The sequence below is a fragment of the Peromyscus californicus genome, unplaced genomic scaffold (genome assembly GCF_007827085.1).
Source record: "Peromyscus californicus insignis strain IS unplaced genomic scaffold, ASM782708v3 Scaffold_6__1_contigs__length_162567912, whole genome shotgun sequence".
NCBI classification, from domain to species: Eukaryota; Metazoa; Chordata; class Mammalia; order Rodentia; family Cricetidae; genus Peromyscus; species Peromyscus californicus.
In genome coordinates this window covers 113,315,697-113,334,342 of record NW_026294584.1, presented here as the reverse complement: position 1 = coordinate 113,334,342, position 18,646 = coordinate 113,315,697, and the positions used below count along the sequence as shown (strand labels likewise).

At 39.5% G+C, this 18,646-nt stretch overlaps 1 long non-coding RNA gene across 2 annotated transcripts in view; it reads right to left on the bottom strand.

Annotated features, from left to right (window-relative positions):
* LOC128099834 (uncharacterized) overlaps positions 1 to 11,347 on the bottom strand; it is a 64,485-nt gene extending 53,138 nt beyond the window's left edge. For both annotated transcript variants that reach the window (XR_008214563.1, XR_008214564.1), the window contains exon 1: positions 11,241 to 11,347. This is a non-coding gene — a long non-coding RNA (uncharacterized LOC128099834). The remainder of the gene's footprint in view (positions 1 to 11,240) is intronic.
* Between the last annotated feature and the right edge of the window lie 7,299 nt (positions 11,348 to 18,646).

The following is an 18,646-nucleotide window of genomic DNA, read 5'->3' as shown; positions in this document are numbered from 1 at the left end:
ATATAATTTAATAAAGAACTGGGCAAATTGTATAAATATTAGACAAATACACTTGAAAAAATATTCTTAAATATCAACATTATTTTGAGAGGCAAAGAAGGTGTTTCATAATGACAAAGTAGCTAATCTAGCTCTCCAGGTTTGAGCCACACCAGCAAACAATGCTATCAGTGAAACGTATCTGAAACATCACCCAAATACAGTACAGTGTGTGTTCATTACAAATGTGCATGGGACACTAGCCATATTTGTCAGGACACTAGACCATGTCACACAGCTTAAAAAACCTAAACAAAATAAGCTTATACAGACCATGCACTATGATGAAAATTCAACTAAACTAAATACCACAGAAGTACAATTCAGAAATACGTAGAAACTAAAAATTTATGTGCAGAAGTGCAGAGTAAAACGATGATACAACATACTAGCGTGTGTGGTTTTCAGAAAAACCGATCCTTGGAAGGAAATTGTTGTAAATGACAAGGTGAAAAGTCTAAAGGAATTACCTGATCTTTTATGCTAAGATGGTGGGACAAAAAGGAGAAAGAAAGCTCAAAGCAAATGGGAAAGCTGATACTGCAGAACTGCCTGAATGCAGCAATGGCATCCAAGAACAACCTACAGAGAATGTCTCTTTGATGGCATAAGAATGAAGAATGTCCTCCAAGACGGGGAATAGGTAGGCTTAACCTGTACAACCCAGTAAGGAAAACAGATGAAAATTACCTGCAGAGAATCAGAACTGTCATTATCTGCAGATGGGATGAGGCAACATGTGACAATTCTTAAGGACAACAAGCCAGAATAAGCAGAGACTGGAAGGTCACAGGATTGAAGACCCATACATAAAACCAACTGTGTCCTTAAACACAAGCACACCAAAGATCCAAAGACGAAATTAAAACCACCTTTCATAATAACATTAGAAACATAAAATATTTAGGAGTAAGTTTAACCTACTCTAGATATGTTCACTTATAAATCCTGCTGAGAAAAAAAGACACAAATAAATCTAAAGATGCGCCATACTCGTGGATTGTAATATCACAGTACTGGTAGGTTGGTGATTATCTCAAAAGTTATCTGTGAATTTCATGCAGTCTTTCTAAACTTTCTAGCAGGACATTTTGGGTTGGTTGTTGGTTCAAACAGGATGTGAGTATCTTGCTTGTTTTGTTGGTTTCCTTCATGAATCAAAAGCCCAGTCATTGTATTTATATGAAAGAAACCACTCAAGGGATCGAAATTTATTTGTCTTCACAATTTCAGAGGTTTCACTCCAAGTGTTTAATTTTTTTAATTCTGAATACTAATTTTATTATATATATATAAAGTATTATATATATACATATATATCAATAAAATACATAAATATTTTCCCTAACCTGTTGGTTTTGGTTTTCATTTTCTTGTTTTTTAATGAAAAAAATTTTACATACCAAAGATCCCCCTCTTCCCTCCTCCTGCCCCTCCAACCTTCCTCTCCCAACCCACCCCCCATTCCCTTCTACAAGAAGGTGAGGCCCCCCATGGGGAAGTACATTTAGTAGAGGCAGGTCCAAGGCCCTCTCCCTGCCTCAAAGCTGTGTGAGGTGTCCCATCATAGAAGCTGACTCCAAAAGGCCTGGTCCGATCATTTTACATGAGATTTAATGTCGATATCAGTTTTTAAAATAGGTTAAATTTTTTAAAGTTTTAACAATACAAAATCTGATTTTACCCCACCCTGGACACAAACATGCTGAGGACATATGAGCACATCTCTGAAGTCTGTAAGGCTTTTACATGATATCTCCACTTAACAGCTCCATAATATGAGCAAATGCTTTTACCTCTCTGAGTTTTCTTATCTCAACCCATGATATAGAGTTAATAAACAGTGTCTCTTTGCATTACTATCATTAGAGTTAAATAGAAGAGGACATGAGCCATCAAGATGGCTCACTGGATAAAAGTACTTGTCACCAAACTTGATGACCTGAGTTCAAATCTCTGGACCTATATGGTAGAAGAAGAGAACCTACTTCCCTAAAGTGTCCTCTAACGTCATACACCCACACCCTAGCTCATAGCTCATAGCTCATAGCTCATTCTCTCTCTATCTCTTTCTCTCTCTGTCTCTGTCTCTGTCTCTCTGTCTCTCTGTCTCTCTGTCTCTCTCTCTCTCTCTCTCTCTCTCTCTCTCTCTCTCTCTCTCACACACACACACACACGCTAATATAATAAAGAAAAGAGGGCATGCAAAGGTTGACCCCACCCCCAATGTCAGGCCAAGAGAATGGGGTTGGAGGAGATGACAACAATTTCCCACATTACCAAATGAGTTCCAAGCTTTTCGACAAAGATTTCTGATCCACCAAATTTGGTTCAGTTACTACCTATAGTGATTCTCTATTCCATATATGGTCATTTTCTTCACCTAAAGGTCTCCATCTCTCTGTTCCAGCAGAGGAATGTGTCCCTTGGTGTGTGTTTTGATTCACATTCCCACCTACCTGAGGCCAGGTAGACAACAATTCACAGGACACTGCTCTAATCGGCTAAGATGGAGCTTCCAAACCCTTCTTCCCTGTCATTCCAGGAACCAGACAGGTCAGTGATTTCACAACAATTTTCTGCCCCCTCATCTACATTAAATTCTCAAGGCTTTATCTTATCATCAGGCAACATTCTATGATCATGACCAAAAAAAAAAAAAAAAAGAATGAAAATGTTCCAGAAAATGGAAAGGTTTCAAATACATTTAAAATGTTTGTAAAGTGTCTGATAGATCTTTGGCCACTAGCCATGAAATATACCTTTACTACTTGGTCTGCTATAAGGTATAAACGGCTCAGCAGGAAGGAGGCATGGCAGAGAAACTATATGGACCCGAGAAAGAAAGCATGGCCTCACCTCAGAGTCCAAGGGAAGCCTTTCACCAACTGAAAAACAAAAATTCCATCATAACTAACAACATTTGCAATAAAATCTGTGTAGTCAAGTTGCTATTCTTTTTTATAGAGAGATGTTTTATGTTGAAGTCATAATGACTTGAGATTAAGGCCTGAAAGTGTATGACTTGAGGGAGGTCCTCGTTCTTTTTTCCAGATATCTCCTGAGACTCCCAAACAAGATGATTCTGTTTACCCTAAAGGTCTCCTATCTTCCTGTGTCTCTGTGGGCTTCTTTTTCCTCACCAGTCACAATCCTGTCAGATGCCCCTCAAGAACCAGTGAGGATCTCATTTAGCAACACTCCAAACCCCAATACCCTACATAAGACTATCATAAAAACAATGAATTGTGGCTGGCCCATGAGAAACCCACACCTATGCGCTTCCTTCTGAGTGCCTCTTTTTATATCAATCTGCATGCTTAAGCCTATATTAAAATATCTTTGCTTTCCCCCAACTCTGCTCCATAAATTAGCTAGTCTTAAAATCCTTCTCTGCTGCAAATCATGGATTGGCCTGAGTTGAGGTCCCTAAAAATCAAGGGGAACTCTTTAGGCTGCTGATGACAGCCAGAAGCTGTGCCTGGACCCCAAAACATTGACAGGAAAGCTTACTAAAGTAAGTCTAAGTGTGTCAAATGTGTAAGTGGTAAAGGAACCTGCATATTTATTCTTGAACTCCCAACTTATCAGGAAATGCTCAGTAGAGCTTTTGTGAATGAGGCAATGGACAACTGCTGTCTTCCCATAAGTGACAACTTAGCAATTCTCTACCCCTTAAAATAGACTATGCTGAAAAAATCCTTCTTCTTTTAGCTCCTATAATTCTTCCAAATGAAAACATCAGACATCTTCCAAGAGTTTAGACATCCAAATTTCAACCCAAAGACCTGTCTTTATCAAAGGAAATAAGTGTTCTTGCTAAGATTTTTATTCTTCAAATGACTTCTAAATTGCCCCCTTCTTTTTTTTTCATTCATTACAATAGATAACAGCCTACATCATTCCCCTTTGTCACTTTGGATGGGAATCTTCATTCTTCTGCTTCATTCTTTAGTATTGTCTCTATTAAATACCAGTTATTGAAAATTTCAATGAAAAGCCCATGGTTGTCCTAGTTGAATGAAGACTATTGGCCCTTTTCCTGGCTTTGCATTATCACCGTGAGCATGACTAACCTTGGATGTGAGTCTCTCAAAGATACATTGGGCTCAAAATACCTGATTTCAAAGATACAGTAAGAGAATGGAAAAGCCAGGGCTGGCGAGATGGCTCAGTGGTTAAGAGTGCATAGTTCTCTTGCACAGAACCCAAGTTCAGTTTCCAGCACCCACATTAGGCAACTAACTGCCTGTAACTTCAGCTCCAAGAAATTCAACACCCTCTTGTGGATAGTGTGGGTACCTGCATTCATGTGCATATACCCACATACATATACACATAATTAAAATAAAAATTTAAGACTATAGAAGACAATGAATGAGTCTGCAAGTAAGGAAAGACTTCAGTAATTTGTGATTAAGTTCAGAATCATCAGTGTGATCATTCCTCTCTTCTAGGGTCTGAATGGGTAGTCCGAGCAGAGACAAAGCCTGTTCTAGCCCATGACTTTCAAAGGCAGTCCAGGTTAGTTGATTTTTGCCCTTTGCTCTGGTCATTTCATAGGGAAAAGGCTTCTCTCCCTGGAACTTAGACCTTTTGCTTAGGAGAAAGTAACTGGGGACAGAGGTTTTGTTTTGAGTGTTGGCTCCTGCTACTTAAAATGTTGACCTAAATTGCTCATACTCTAAAGTCAAAATCAAAGTTTCCTGTAAAATTGAAGTGAGAGTGGCAAAAGCTATAAAACCCGGGATTGCTGCTCCAATGTAAATGCTTATTAAATACTTAGTAAATGTTTCCAAAGATGCATGTTCAATATGTGAGAGTTCAACCCCTTGGGTTTATTATTGGCCACATTGTGTCTTTCTTGATAAACTCTCCCTTTCCATTCATCCTCAGCAAGGATTGGATTTTTTAAAGACAGAATAGAGAGGGGGAATGATTTACAAAGATACCAAAACTGAAAAGATATTTCTTGACTATCTTCTATGTTATTATAGCAGAATATGAAAGGAAGGGAGAGAAAGAAAGCTTCATTATTGCCAAAGTCAATTTGACTCTTGCAAACCTAATTAAACATGTCTGAGGCTATAAGATATATCATCCCCAGATAACACCACACTGTGAAGTTCTTCATCTTATTAAGAGCTTGCATTAATGCTTCTTCAACATAAATTGTAGACCCAGACAGGTACTATTTGAGAAGGCTCACAATAGGAATGACCTAAATTAGGGTGACAGAGGCAAAAGACAGATTGCTGGTGCCTGTCTCTACAAGAAGAAGGATGAGGATTCCATCTGCCATTATGGCCCACTTCTAATGTGCTAACATTAACTCCTGACAAAGCTCCCTTCTACAGCCCTTAGGCTTTCCTATTCTCCATGAGGATAGGGGTTTTCACTCTCAGCAGGAATAAACCCAACATCTGAAGTTAGAATCTGTTATATGTACTGTAGTGTTTTGACTGAAAAGAAAGCTAATAGAAATAAGTTATTGATCAGAACTAATTTAACCATAAAAGATACAAATACACGAACTTTTAAAAATCAACATGGAGTTCTATTGGTTAGTTTTATTAGTCCATGCCATTCATACTTAGCATGACTACCCTAAAACACCTCTGTGGTCCATACCAGCTTCAACACTTTTTTCCCTGAAAGCTAGATTTTTAAGTTCTTGTTTAGGGTACCCCTTCTCTATGGGATTGAAGGGAAAGTCAAAGTCAACAGGAACAAAACAACCCTCAGTAAGATTCCACAAGATAACCAGCAATCACAACAACCTCTGCTTTTAGAATCCCTTTGAATCAGCTAAAAGCCAAAACTCTTTATGAAGATTGATGTCCAAAGCCATTCACTTCAGGTTCCCTGTGTTCTAGCCTTGAGTTCTTATCCTGTGTGCACACTGGCATGCTTTAAGAAATGTTGAGCATCAGGAGTGCTCAGTCTCTAGCTCTGCCCAGTTTAGGATCAGTCCCTCAATGATGAGGAAGACAACAGATTGAAGAAACAAAAAGCCCAGTGTCTGGGACCAAACTTGGCTATGGCTCTAACTGATCCTCTTCTTTACTAAAAAGGAAAACAATAGGCTACCTTTAAATGAATACTGTGAAAATTAAATCTACAACTGCATAAAGAATCATGCCCACCAAATGGTTATATTACTGCTATTGTTATAGAAGTGATTGCAATTACAAGGTAGCAACACCTGACTATGTACAGCAGTGATTTATATACAGGAATTGATATATGTTTCTGATCTAAATTTATTTGAACTCTGCCCCTACAACTGCACTAAAGTGGAAGGCAGTTTCAAGAATTGTTTGGGTGTTAAGGAAGTTTCAACATTTAGTACTAAGATAGTTTATCATTAAAAAACATAGCCAGGTGGATACAGTTCTAAGACATTGTGCTAAGTGAAAGAAATCATACACAAATAACAAATATTTCATGATTTTGTTTATACAAGGTACCTACAAGAGTTCAATTGAAAATGTATGACTCCAGCTTTCTTTTTCTGTACCACGTTAAATACCTGAGTTTGGATACTCATAAAGAAGACAAGGGGTTGGAGAGATGACTCTGAGAGCAGAGTACTTGTTGTGCAAGCCTGACCCCCTGAGTTCAGTTCCTATACATACATTCATAAGAGGGGAGAATCGTACATATGTAACACCAGGGCACCCTCCTGGGAGATGAGAGAATCTTCAGAAGCCCAAAGGAAACCTAGCCTGTCACATACAGCAGTGAGCAGGAGAGGCTCTGCCTTGAGCAAAAGGGAAAACAAGGACTGATACTCAAGGTTGTCCTCTGACCTACACACAGACACAGAGACATACATACATACATACAGACAGACAGACACACACACACACACACACACCCCTCACAGTTTCAAAAGCTGACAGTCAAACAGCAGGACAAGGCTCTGGAAAGAGTCCCCCCTTAATTATATCACCACATGGTGAATGGCATCATAATGGCAGAGGCATGCAAGAGAAAGGTCGCACAGGAACCCAAAGAGGCTGGGGATGGAGCAGTGGGCAGACTTGTGATTCTTATAGCAACATTCTCATGGACTTCCTCTGAGTCTTCCTTGCCACAGGCACTGCCCTCAATAACATAATAACCTCCAACTTGGCTCCACCTACCATCAGTCCTGTCAATCCCTCAGTATATGCCATTGGAGAATACATTCACCCATATCCAATCAAAGCATCCTGGGGCCAACTTTCCGTTTGGTAAGAGGAAGCTCCAAAGACAGGTGGTAGTGATGGTCACATAATAACTTGGAAATATTAATGCCATTGTACTGCATGCTTAAAAATGTTCAAATCATGCCTTTTATATTAGACATGTTGCTGCAATATAGAAATGTCTAAATGTCATAGGACTATGGAATATACTTAAATGTGGTATTCCCTAGTCACAAGATTGTATTCAAGGTATGAAAAAAAAAACCCTTGAATTCTTCTCTTTATGTTCCTCAGATTATATGCATATGTATCTTTTAATTTATGACCCCACCTGACTTTTCACAGGTACAATGAGAAGGTAACCTACAAAATATGCACCAATGTTACCCACTGTAGTGAATGGGAGCAGTAGGAAACACCCTGAAACTTGCAGAGCCCCCTCAAATGGAAAATCCTGTGCATTAATAGGTAAACTCTGACTGACATTTCAACGTTTCCATAGACTTGACATTTGATTGATGCTGTGACAGCTTCTGCAAACCTTATACACTGTCAATGCAGCCATATTAAGAACAGTTCTTGACTTTGTAAAGTCATTTTAAAAAAAAGTAACTTGAGGGTGAAGATTAGAAAACACCCCATTGACATCCCAAGGGCACTTATATTGAAAGAATAATGTTCCTCACTTTGGGACCATTTCCTTGGGAGAAAATAGATATATATGTGTGTGTCATACATATATACGTTCTATTGTCCCTAGAAGAAATACACCTTCTAGGGACAATGTGTTGGCTGTGTGAGTCCTTGAGATTCATTAAAGGGCCGATGGAATGCCGACTCCGCATTCATTTACGCACTGTGTGAGACACTTCTAGTGAAATTCAATTGTGACTATGAATGCTTCCGACCAGATACAATTTTAACATTCTCTGCCACTGGAGTGGGAAGACCAAATAGCTATTGCGAATTCACATTTCCCTTTTCCAATTGATTGTGGTGCTCCCCTTGGAATGCCCCATGTGACAACAGCCCTACCTTTCCAATTCATTTTCATGGGAAGAAGCCGAAACATGAAGCGATGCCTTCTCCTCTACCAGTCACCGTGGTTCCCCTAAGGGTATTTTTGTGTGAAAGCAAGCCACTGGGTAACAGACTGATAGCTTTTTGTCTTCCAAAGCTCATTGACTGAGAAAATAATACACATAAAGGCAGCCTATTCTAACAATATCCCAAGGGGGAAACAGTCTATTGCCACCCACTTTTAGTGATGGTGATAGAGAGGGCCAGAGAATAAAACACCTTGGGGGCTACAAAGGATACCACACCAGTTCTGTATGTTTTGATGAGGAAAAAGTGGGGGAAGAAATCATGAAAACTACCTGGTAAGAAAATTCAGGAGAAGGTACCCACTGTCAATTCTGATTCGGTAATTGTTAGAAATGAGCTCTACGGGTAATAGATTTTCATTGAATTTGTGCATTGCTTTACTAAATGAAAATACAAAAATGAAAAGGGCAAAAAATGGCACTTTGCTGCTAAGAGAACACAACCTGTCCAGACTTTTGAGGACAGTCAGTGCCGAGAACCATACACTTGAAATGATGTCTTTAAATCCTCCCTTCCAGATGCTGAATGACACTTCTTTTTTTTTGACACTTATTTCTTAATAATACTGCAAAGCAAGCATTCAATTTCAATACAGAAGTAATTTCAAATCTGAAGTATAAACATATTTCTATATCAGGTCCCATAATTATATCATACTTTATAAACATTATCACTTGAACCTGCACAAATGCAATATAATTAGGAAGAAGTAAAAAGCAACATGGATTTTTATTTGTTTACAATTTTACAAACACGGTTAAGCTTTTCCTTTTAATGCCATTACATCCAGCTGTAAAATATCCTTAGCACTATTTTTAATAATCTGATTTTATTTAAAATTGCTTCCTTCTTCCGTATACTTATTTCGTAAAAAATAACTTACTGTTTAAAAATTGTGAATCTATTTTAGAAGAGAAATGGTTGACTCACGTGTTCTGGGATGAAAATTCTAGTGCTCTGAGCTTAAAATAGTAATAATAGTAGGAAATAAAACTGATTACATGAAAAAAGAAATCATTTACTTCAATACATGGCAGGATTAAAAGCAACTTTCGCCTTTCATTTTTCTTATTTTAAATTTTCCTGTTGAAGGAATATAATGCTTAAATGTATTCAGTGTTCTATCACTTACCAAATGTCTTAATGCTTATTTATTTTTCAAAGTACACCATCCAGACAGATATAGCAATGACAACTGGGCCCATTTCACAGAAGAGAATGATAAAGTTCTTAGAGACTGAAGCAGAATAAGGAGGTAAGCATGTAGCCTCTGAAATTGAAAAGAATTAATGACCACCAATGTTGTGATGGCCAATACTGACTGTCAACTTGGCAGGATCTAGACTCACTTTGGAGACAAGGCTCTAGTCATGTGTGTGAGGGAGCTTCTGGATTGGGTTAAGTGAGATCTCAAGATCTTCTCTAAATATTGTTAGCATCATTTCTGGTTCCAGGCTGAATGAAAAGGAGAAAGAAAGCTGAACACCGGTGTTCATCACTCTCTGCTTCCTGACTGTAGCTCCAATATGACCAGCCACTGCCCACTCTTGCTGCTATGTGTCTGCACCATGATGGACTAGATCCTCAAACTGTGAACCAAACAAACCCTTCCTTCTGTAGGCTGCTTCTGCCCCATTATTTTGCTGCATCAAGGACTTTACCTCTTAGTAGCAGGTCTCTCTACCCTGGAAGACACAATCATTTCTAGCATCAGCTTTGTGCAGAAGCACAGGGTCTGCTTTATGCAGCAGGGACTTCAGGTGAGTAGAGGTCTCAGAAAGAACAGCTGGACAGCATCTCTAATTATTAGAAGGCTGCTGCCCAGCCCCATAGGATCTTGTCTTCCAGCCTCCAATATGCCCATAGCTCCAAGACCTTTAATCTTTTAGCCTTGTACATAGTAGCTTCCTCCTCTTTCTGTTAGCTTTTCCTGAGTTCAGTTTTCTTGCTTTGCTACTTGCGATTTCTTATCTCTGTTTGACCATATCCCTCTGTTAAAGGCTCTCCATTGAAAGACTTAAGATGGGTATGTTTTCATGATTAGACACTGTTAGCTCTAACACAGTGTATTCATGACAAATAGGAACCATTTCTTATACCCATGTTGCTGTTAATGTAAAAGCACCGAATGTCACATTTTTAACTCTAATCAGACTTAAGAAATCGAAACATTAATTCACAAAGTTCTATGGCCTAAGAAGTTCCTTAGGAATGGCCTTCAGGGGACAGGAATAAGCCACCAGGTCCCTTGCCTGTTTCCCAAGTTTCAGTATCAAATAGGCACATAGATCACTGTCTTGGAGATGTTTCTGGAGTGAAACTTCTTCCTTACTAAAACTAAAAGACAGGTATCCCGTATACTGTTCATTCTTTGCAGTCACCCTCCATACTGCCAGCATGATTGAGTCAAGGCTACCAAATGAAGGATCATATTTTCCTGGAATAGTAAAAGAATGCTGCTCATCTATTACAAATTCAAGAATAAGGCATTTGAAGCAAAGTTTCGGAACAAAGCCAAGTATGGCCCAACTTTTTGAAGCTTCATCTTGCTCTCTATTTTGTAGACTTTTAATGAATATCCTCCAAGCTGAAGATCTCAAGAGTTATCTGCCCAAACTTGGATGAGAACATGTTCTAGCAAAATAATATTCTGATGAGTTAAATGCAAATGAATGAGAAACATACGAACTGGATTTCCCTTGAAACTCACAGGGATTTAAAAGTTAATGGGGAAAGTGCTGGCAACACACTTTTAGACATTTTATTGAAACCAAGCTGTTTGAATAAACATCATACACTCACTAACTCAGCCCGAAAGAGGGTTCACCAGCCCTTAATTATAACAGTACTCCAAGTGACGGGGAAGCATGTCACACTCAAGTTTCAGATGGAAAGCTTCACCTGGCAACAGACTTTGGTTCCAGAAACTTCTGCAGTTGTGTTATAGAAACCCACGGAGACATTAAAACAGGGAGTGACGTTCTCTGCTTGGGCTGGCAAGCACCAGGAGACAACTGGAATTTAAAAACAAGAAAAAGGAGTGTCCAGAGTGTAATGATTAAATTTTGTAAGGAAGTTAGAGTTGAACACATAATTTGGAAAGAACATGACTTTTGAAATGCAGTGACCATTAGCAAATCACACAGGAAACAGTAGTCAGTGCTCTAGTTTCTCCCTTCTGAACTGGGGTTTATAATTAAGATCTGCTTATATGTGAGAGATGGACAGACCTGGGATGGAACTATAATGTTTCAATGAATAATGTTTGTATTAAGCTAGAAGTGGCAAGAGTAGAACTTCCATGACCAAGTGAAACCAAAACTGACACTGTGAAGTGAATTCCCAGTGGTTTGAGCATTAACTACCCCTGAAGTGATCCAGGGTCCTGCTTTAAATAGTAAGATATGACGTTAACCAGGTGATGGTTGCGAAACCCAGCATGCAGTATCCAAACCTTAGCTAGCACCAGAAACACAGGAAAGATAAAGGTGTAGGCAGCCCTGGAGCAATGCCTCAGTGGTTAAGGGCACTTGTTGCTCTGGCAGAGGACCTCAGTTCATTTCTCAGCACCCGCATAGTGTCTCACAACCATCCGTAACTCCAGACTCAAGGGATCTGATGCCCTCTTCTGACTTCCATGGGCACCAGCCATACACATGGTACACTTACATATATTCAGGCAATATATTCATCACATAGAAAATAAATAAATCTTAAAAATAAATACAGATTTTGGGATAAATATGATTGAAATGCATTTTATGAATGTATAAATCATCAAATAATTAATAAAATTTAAAACACATATTGCTTAATATCTGCTCAAGGATATCATAATTCAGTAGGTCTGGAGTGGAGCCTAACATTTTCCCTTCTAACAAATATATGATGTTTTTTCTTCCATGCCCTTTGTTAAATACGGTATTCTTCGAGCAGCTGTTTTTGCACCCATCTTACTTTTCTACAGCTGTGGCAAAATGTCATGACAAAGGCAACTTATAAAAGAAAGCAAATTTAATTGGGGCCTTGCTTGCAGTTTCACGGGCTCCATGACCGTCATGCTGGGGAACATGACAGCAGGCAGGCATGGTGTTCTGAGCAATAGGTGAGAGCTTACATCTGACCCAAAGGACTAGTCAGGGAGGTGTGTGTGTGTGTGTGTGTGTGTGTGTGTGTGTGTGTGAGAGAGAGAGAGAGAGAGAGAGAGAGAGAGAGAGAGAGAGAGAGAGAGAGAGAGAGAGAACTTCAAAATATCAAAGCCCATCCTCACTGACCCATATCCTCCAATAAAGCCACACCTCCTATTCCTTCTCACACTGTTTCACCAACTAGGGACCAAGGATTCAAACATATGAACCCGTGGGAGCCATTCTCATTCAAACCACCATAGCACCTTTGCAAAAGTAACTGGAATCCATATGTATATCTAGACATTCTCTATGCCCTTCACCTGTGTGTGGTCTCTGGGAATCCAGCACACTCATTTGATTGCTGAAGCTGTTGATGGAAATTCTAAAGTTGGGCAACGTGATTCTTCTACCTTGATTCTTTTTTTTTCAAAATTGTTTCTGGTAGAAAGAAAATTAAGAATTTGCTTTTGCTCTTTCATATCCTGTACCTATCCATGACAACGTTTAGAATGAACTCTTCTATAGCTGCAAAAATAATTCTGCTGGCATTTCTATTGACATTATATTTAATCAAAAGATCAATTAGGAAAAATCAACATCTTCATTATGGGGTAGAAAACTATATTGACCTCAATTCTTTCATTCCAATCCACGAACACAGGATATAGCTCAATAGTTAATCTTTGAGTTCTTTTGTTGATGTTTTATAATTTTCAGCATATACATGCTAAGTGTGCTTTGTCAGGTTTCTAGCCAAGTATTTCATTAGAGCCAAGTTTTCATAGGTGGTTGTTAAAAAGTTTCGAGCCAGGTGTGGTGGCACACACCTCTGTGAGTTCAAGGCCAGCTTGGGCTACATCGTGAGTTCCAAGGACAGCCAGAGCTACATAGTAAGACTTTGTCTCAAAAAAAAATAAAATTTATGATTTCTTAGCTTCCACTGATAGTATCTTAACATAAATTTTATTTGTGCTGATGGTATATTTCATGGCCCTGATAGACTGACTTATTTCTGAGAATTATCTGAATGTGCCTTGAGATTTTATGTACAGATTATCATAACATCTGGGAAGGAATTATAATTTTGTTTCTTTCCCTTCAGTATGAGGACCTTTTATTCCTTTACCATGCCTGTGTATATAGGCTAGAGAGAATAGTAAGTGTGTTGTCTGTGGCTTTTTGTAGATTATCAAATTGAAGAATTCCCTTCATTCCTTACAGGGCTAAAGTTTCCATTGTAAATAGGTATTGAAATTTGCCAAATCCTTTTTCTGCACTGACTGATGTTTTCGTAGGGATTTTGTTTAGATAATCAATATGATAGATTGCATAAATCCTTAAATATTGAAATAGGCTTGTAATCACAAATGAATCCCAGATGGTCTTAGTATATTCAGGTTTAACAAACTGTTAGATTGTATTAGCTAATAATTTCTGAGGATATGCTTTATCTCTATTCATGAAAAAATGTTTTTTTCTTTTTATCTTTGGTATAGTTACTTTCTTTCTTGCAGTAGAAATTCTGACGTCACAAAATATAGGGAAGGTATGGTTCCTATCCTTCCCTTTTCTGGAAACGATTGGGTATAAATTATATTAGTTATAGTAAATGCCTTATACAAACTTAATCCCAGCACTTGGGAGGCAGAGGCAGAGGCAGATAGATCTCTGTCAGTTCAAAACAGGACTCATCTACATAGTGAACTTCAGCCTTGAACCATAAAGTAAGACCCTGTCTCAGAAAGATAGAGAGATATAGAGGGAGGGGAGAGGGAGGGAGGCAGTGAGGGAAAGAGGGAGGGAGAAAGGAAGGAAGGAAGGAAGGAAGGAAGGAAGGAAGGAAGGAAGGATGAGGGAAGGAAGGAAGTCAGATACAACAAGCTGTGAAATTATTTGGATCTAAATATCGCTATCTCAGAAAGTTTTAGCTTTGGATTCTAGTTCCTCAATGATATAAGGCTGTTCAGGTTATTGGTTTCACACTGTGTCGGATGGGACAGTTGGCAGTTTCTCAAATGACCCCTGAGTTACTGCATTGGAGGCAGCAGCTCCTATCCTTTGCTGTCTATGGTGATACTCTTCATTCTCGCTAGTAAGGATGTGCCTCTTTTTTTTTTTTTTTTTTTGGTCTGTCTTGTTAAAGGGACATTAGTCATGTGGGTATTTTCAAAGAATCAGCCTTTTAGTTTTGTTAAACGGTGACATTCATATTTGGAATTTCACTGATTCCCTTCCACCCTTCCTTCTTCTTTGAGGGTAACTTCTAATTCTTGTTTTTCCTGCTTCTCAAAGTGGGAGGAGATATGACTCAAGAACTTTCTTCTCTCTGACCACACCTTCGATGTAGTTGTCAGCTGGGTGACCACACTGTGCAGTTCAGTTCCCCCTGACCTTCCTGGTTCTCTCAGATCCTTAGAGCAGGCTGACGGGATCTCCAACTATAGTCATGGCTCAGTCTGTTTCTCCTTCCACTTGAGGGATTGCCTTTCACAGATTCTGAAGTTCTTTGGTTAGGGGAAAGCACATGGTGGTGGGAGAAGGGAGGGTGTCCTATGTGGCCTAAAGAGTTTTGACATTACTGCATCAGTGCTGGGAAAGAGGAAAGAATTGGGGGTAGGGGGGGTGGTCGGGTAGAGGAAATGAGAGACACAGGGAAATAGATTATGAGACCTCTACTGTAACCACCAGTGAAAGTAACTGAAAAAAAATAAGCAGAAAGGAATATGACCAGATTGTTCTTTTCAGTGTATTTTACCAAGGACACTGTGATGAAGTTAAGGGTTCCTTAGAAAGCAACATAAACTTGAAATACACACACACACACACACACACACACACACACACACACACACACACACACATTGATGTTCTGAGGCATTTGAGAATACAGAAATGGAAGCATTTCCAGGAATGTGTTTTATTAATCTAGGTCAAAAAGGCTTTTACAAAGAAAAGGACCTTGCATATACACAGCCATACTGGAGCCTCCTGAAGTTGTCTCAATATAAATAGAAAGGAGAGGATTGGTTTTTATACAGCGTTTCAGAATGTCCATTACAGATGTAGCATTAAAAGTTTAATGTAAAGGCCAATTTGCTGCCTGTCCCTGTGAATGGCCTTATTAATAAATAATACATATTGTTTAATTAGAAAAATTATGGTCACGACAAAAATGTAAAGCATCTTAATAAGATGTCCTTACGAAAGGTCACTGCCCTTTCTAAATGTTTTCTGATGACACTTCTACACAGGAAGGCTGTTTTTAAATGCACACACATAACATCAATACAACCACTCCAGTAGCTTCAGCACCTCTAAGTGTTGTGGTTCGGCTAGGAAGTGACCCCGAAAGGCTCAAAGACTTGTTCCCTAATGTGGTGTTTAGAGATAAGGCTCTCAGGGACTGATGGGATCATGAGGGCTTTGAACAAACCAATGGATTCATCAGTTGAAAGGTTCACAATTTGAAGGCATTAATGGGTAGTGGCAGAAAATAAGAGGTGGAGCCTGATTGGTAGAAATAGGTCACTGGAGGTGGACCTGTATTGAAGGTGTCTGCATACACCCTGGATATACTGAACCCTTCCTTAGGTTACCAGACTTTTGTAGCAATGGTACTCCAAACACTGTTATTTCCTCAGGAGTCTCACGTTGGAAGAAGGAAAAGGGTGGGCCTGGTCCCCACCAGAAGAGGAACTTGTGTCCCGAAAAGAGATTTCACACAGTTCAGACAACTTGATGGACCAGCTTGCAGAAGAGATTGGAGCCACGATAACGTTAGCTGAGTGCTGGGTGGGATCATACCCTGACTTCTTAGGTACACATACATCTTGCCCTCTTTTAAAACTTAAACCTCAGGACAAGACTCCGCGCACAGACTTAAGAGAGCCATCAGACCTCTTTATTTGTTCCTCTTCCCAATGTGATGCATCAAATAAATTTCCTTTCTCTGCACTCAGTATTACTTGTCCGTTAAATGGGTCTGATGGGGACAAGCAGATAAGCCTACCTTGTTAGGGCCCAAGCCTAACAACTCCAGTAACATGTCTTATCCTACCCCACCCCCCATTTACTCCTCCATCTCTGACTCCCTTTCATGGTCGCATGAGCCATTTGGTCTGAGAGTCCCCCACCATTACGTTCAGCCTCTCACACACCCAGAAGCCACAGAGACGAGTGGCTGTTGGCTGGGACCTTTCAGGTGGGGAGTCAAAGCATATCTTCCACCTCCTCAGTTTTCAGAGTTTGTCACAACTACAAAATGCACTTCAAGAGAAATCTAAAGTTGTCTCCAAAAATGTTTACCAAGAGGCACAGTGATAGTCCACTATTGGTGTCCCTCAAAGGTTTATAAATAAGAAAAATAAACAGTTACTTTCATGGTAAAAAAACAAGTATTTGAGGAACTGTCGAGGTCATCAAAGAAATGCCATGGGATTTGAAAGGGGCTTCCCTTAGTGGAGGAGCTACTGACATTTGATGGCTACTAGGGGAGGGGGAGTCAGTTTTCTTTAGTGCTGTGGTCCCTAGTAGGATGGCTATGCTCCCATCGATGGCCCCAATACCCGCATACATATGGACAGCACTAATTGGATCCAATAGTTTATAAAAAGACAAGTCAGACATAAAGGACATGAGGATAAAGGAGGAATTTGGGGGATCCTGTAGGAGTTAGAGGGGTAGAATAAGAATGGGGTGAATGATCCATTGTGTGTGATTGTGTGTGTGTGTGTGTGTGTGTGTGTGTGTGTGTGTGTGTGTGTAATTCTCAAAGGATAAACTAAAAAGTATTACATCAAAAAGGAATGAACAGACTTCAAGGAAACCAACAAGGAATGTCTAGGCACAGCAAGGCTAGGGACTCAGAAAACCCACTTTCTGATCTGAAAGGTGAAGTTTTCTCATAGCTGTCCTTGAAGATGACATTTGTATCAACCAGGAAAACCACAGACGTGTGTGTTCATGTCATTCCATTCCTACCTTTACCCCCTGTACTAACTTTCATTGGCCAAATACAACATAATAATACCAGCCCATAAAGGTCAGCCTCCTGGGTCCCAGAATATGGTAGAGACAGAAAATTGCAGAAGTAGGGTGACTGAAAGACTTGAGAAGGGATGTATACAACTAAAATACTTTTACCAGCTGTTTTATAACTGAAATGCTTCCAGTCATCATTGCCCATGCTAACCCATACTAATGACAATTCTCTTTCTTAGGAAGGTGGTTTCTAAGTCAACAGTGGTGGCTAATGCCTATAATCCCAGCACTTAGGAGACTAAGAGGATCTCCTCAAGTCCAAGTCAGCATGAGCTACAGAGTGAGTGCCAGGTTGGCCTGAGCTACTTTCACAGAACAAATTCAGGCCTTTGTCGGAATCCCAAGTCCCGATATTCAATGACAGGGAGAACCTCTACTCCCATTGACACAGCCCAAGAACTCAGTCTGCTCATTGTCTATCATCTCAACTTGTTGAACTTAGAGTTGGGACAGAAAGCACTCACGAACAGGTCTAAAGTTCTGAACTCCCACTAGTACAAAGAACCGGGAAACCCAGAGTAGCTAAATACCTCAATGATTTCGAGTGCTTGAGGCTTGGAGTGGTTCACTGGGAAGGCAAACCGAGATCGTTCTGAGTCCTTGTCGTTTTTAACATCACTTGATGACAATCTTGCTAATAAGATGAAGAGCTTCTTCTGTGAAATGAGGACTTAAGCATGCTTAAAGCAATTGAATTGTGATACAGGTGCTTCACAAACTTACTACCTTTATATCCCTTGGGTTTCAAGCAGGGGCAATGACACACTGGTCTTATTCAGCAGTGGAAACCTGGGAATTCACACAGCACTTGGAAAATACTTTTTACTGAATGAACAAGAATGTAGCATGCTACTACGAAGACTATTTCACCTTACTTTGAATAGCCTTGCATATAACATCTTAACTATTGGAGATATTCAGGGAGACCATTTAACTTTTGAGTTTTAAGTCTCTTTGGAATAAAAATCAGTCCTTCCTGGGTTGGCAAATCATGAGAGACAGCATATTTGGAACTCTGTGGGCAAGTGTTCATCAACTTTCCATTATTATAACTAAATACCTGAGATAATCAACTTAGACAAAGGGTGTTCTGCATCACAGTTTAGAAGATTGTATATAGTTCATGATTTATTGGCC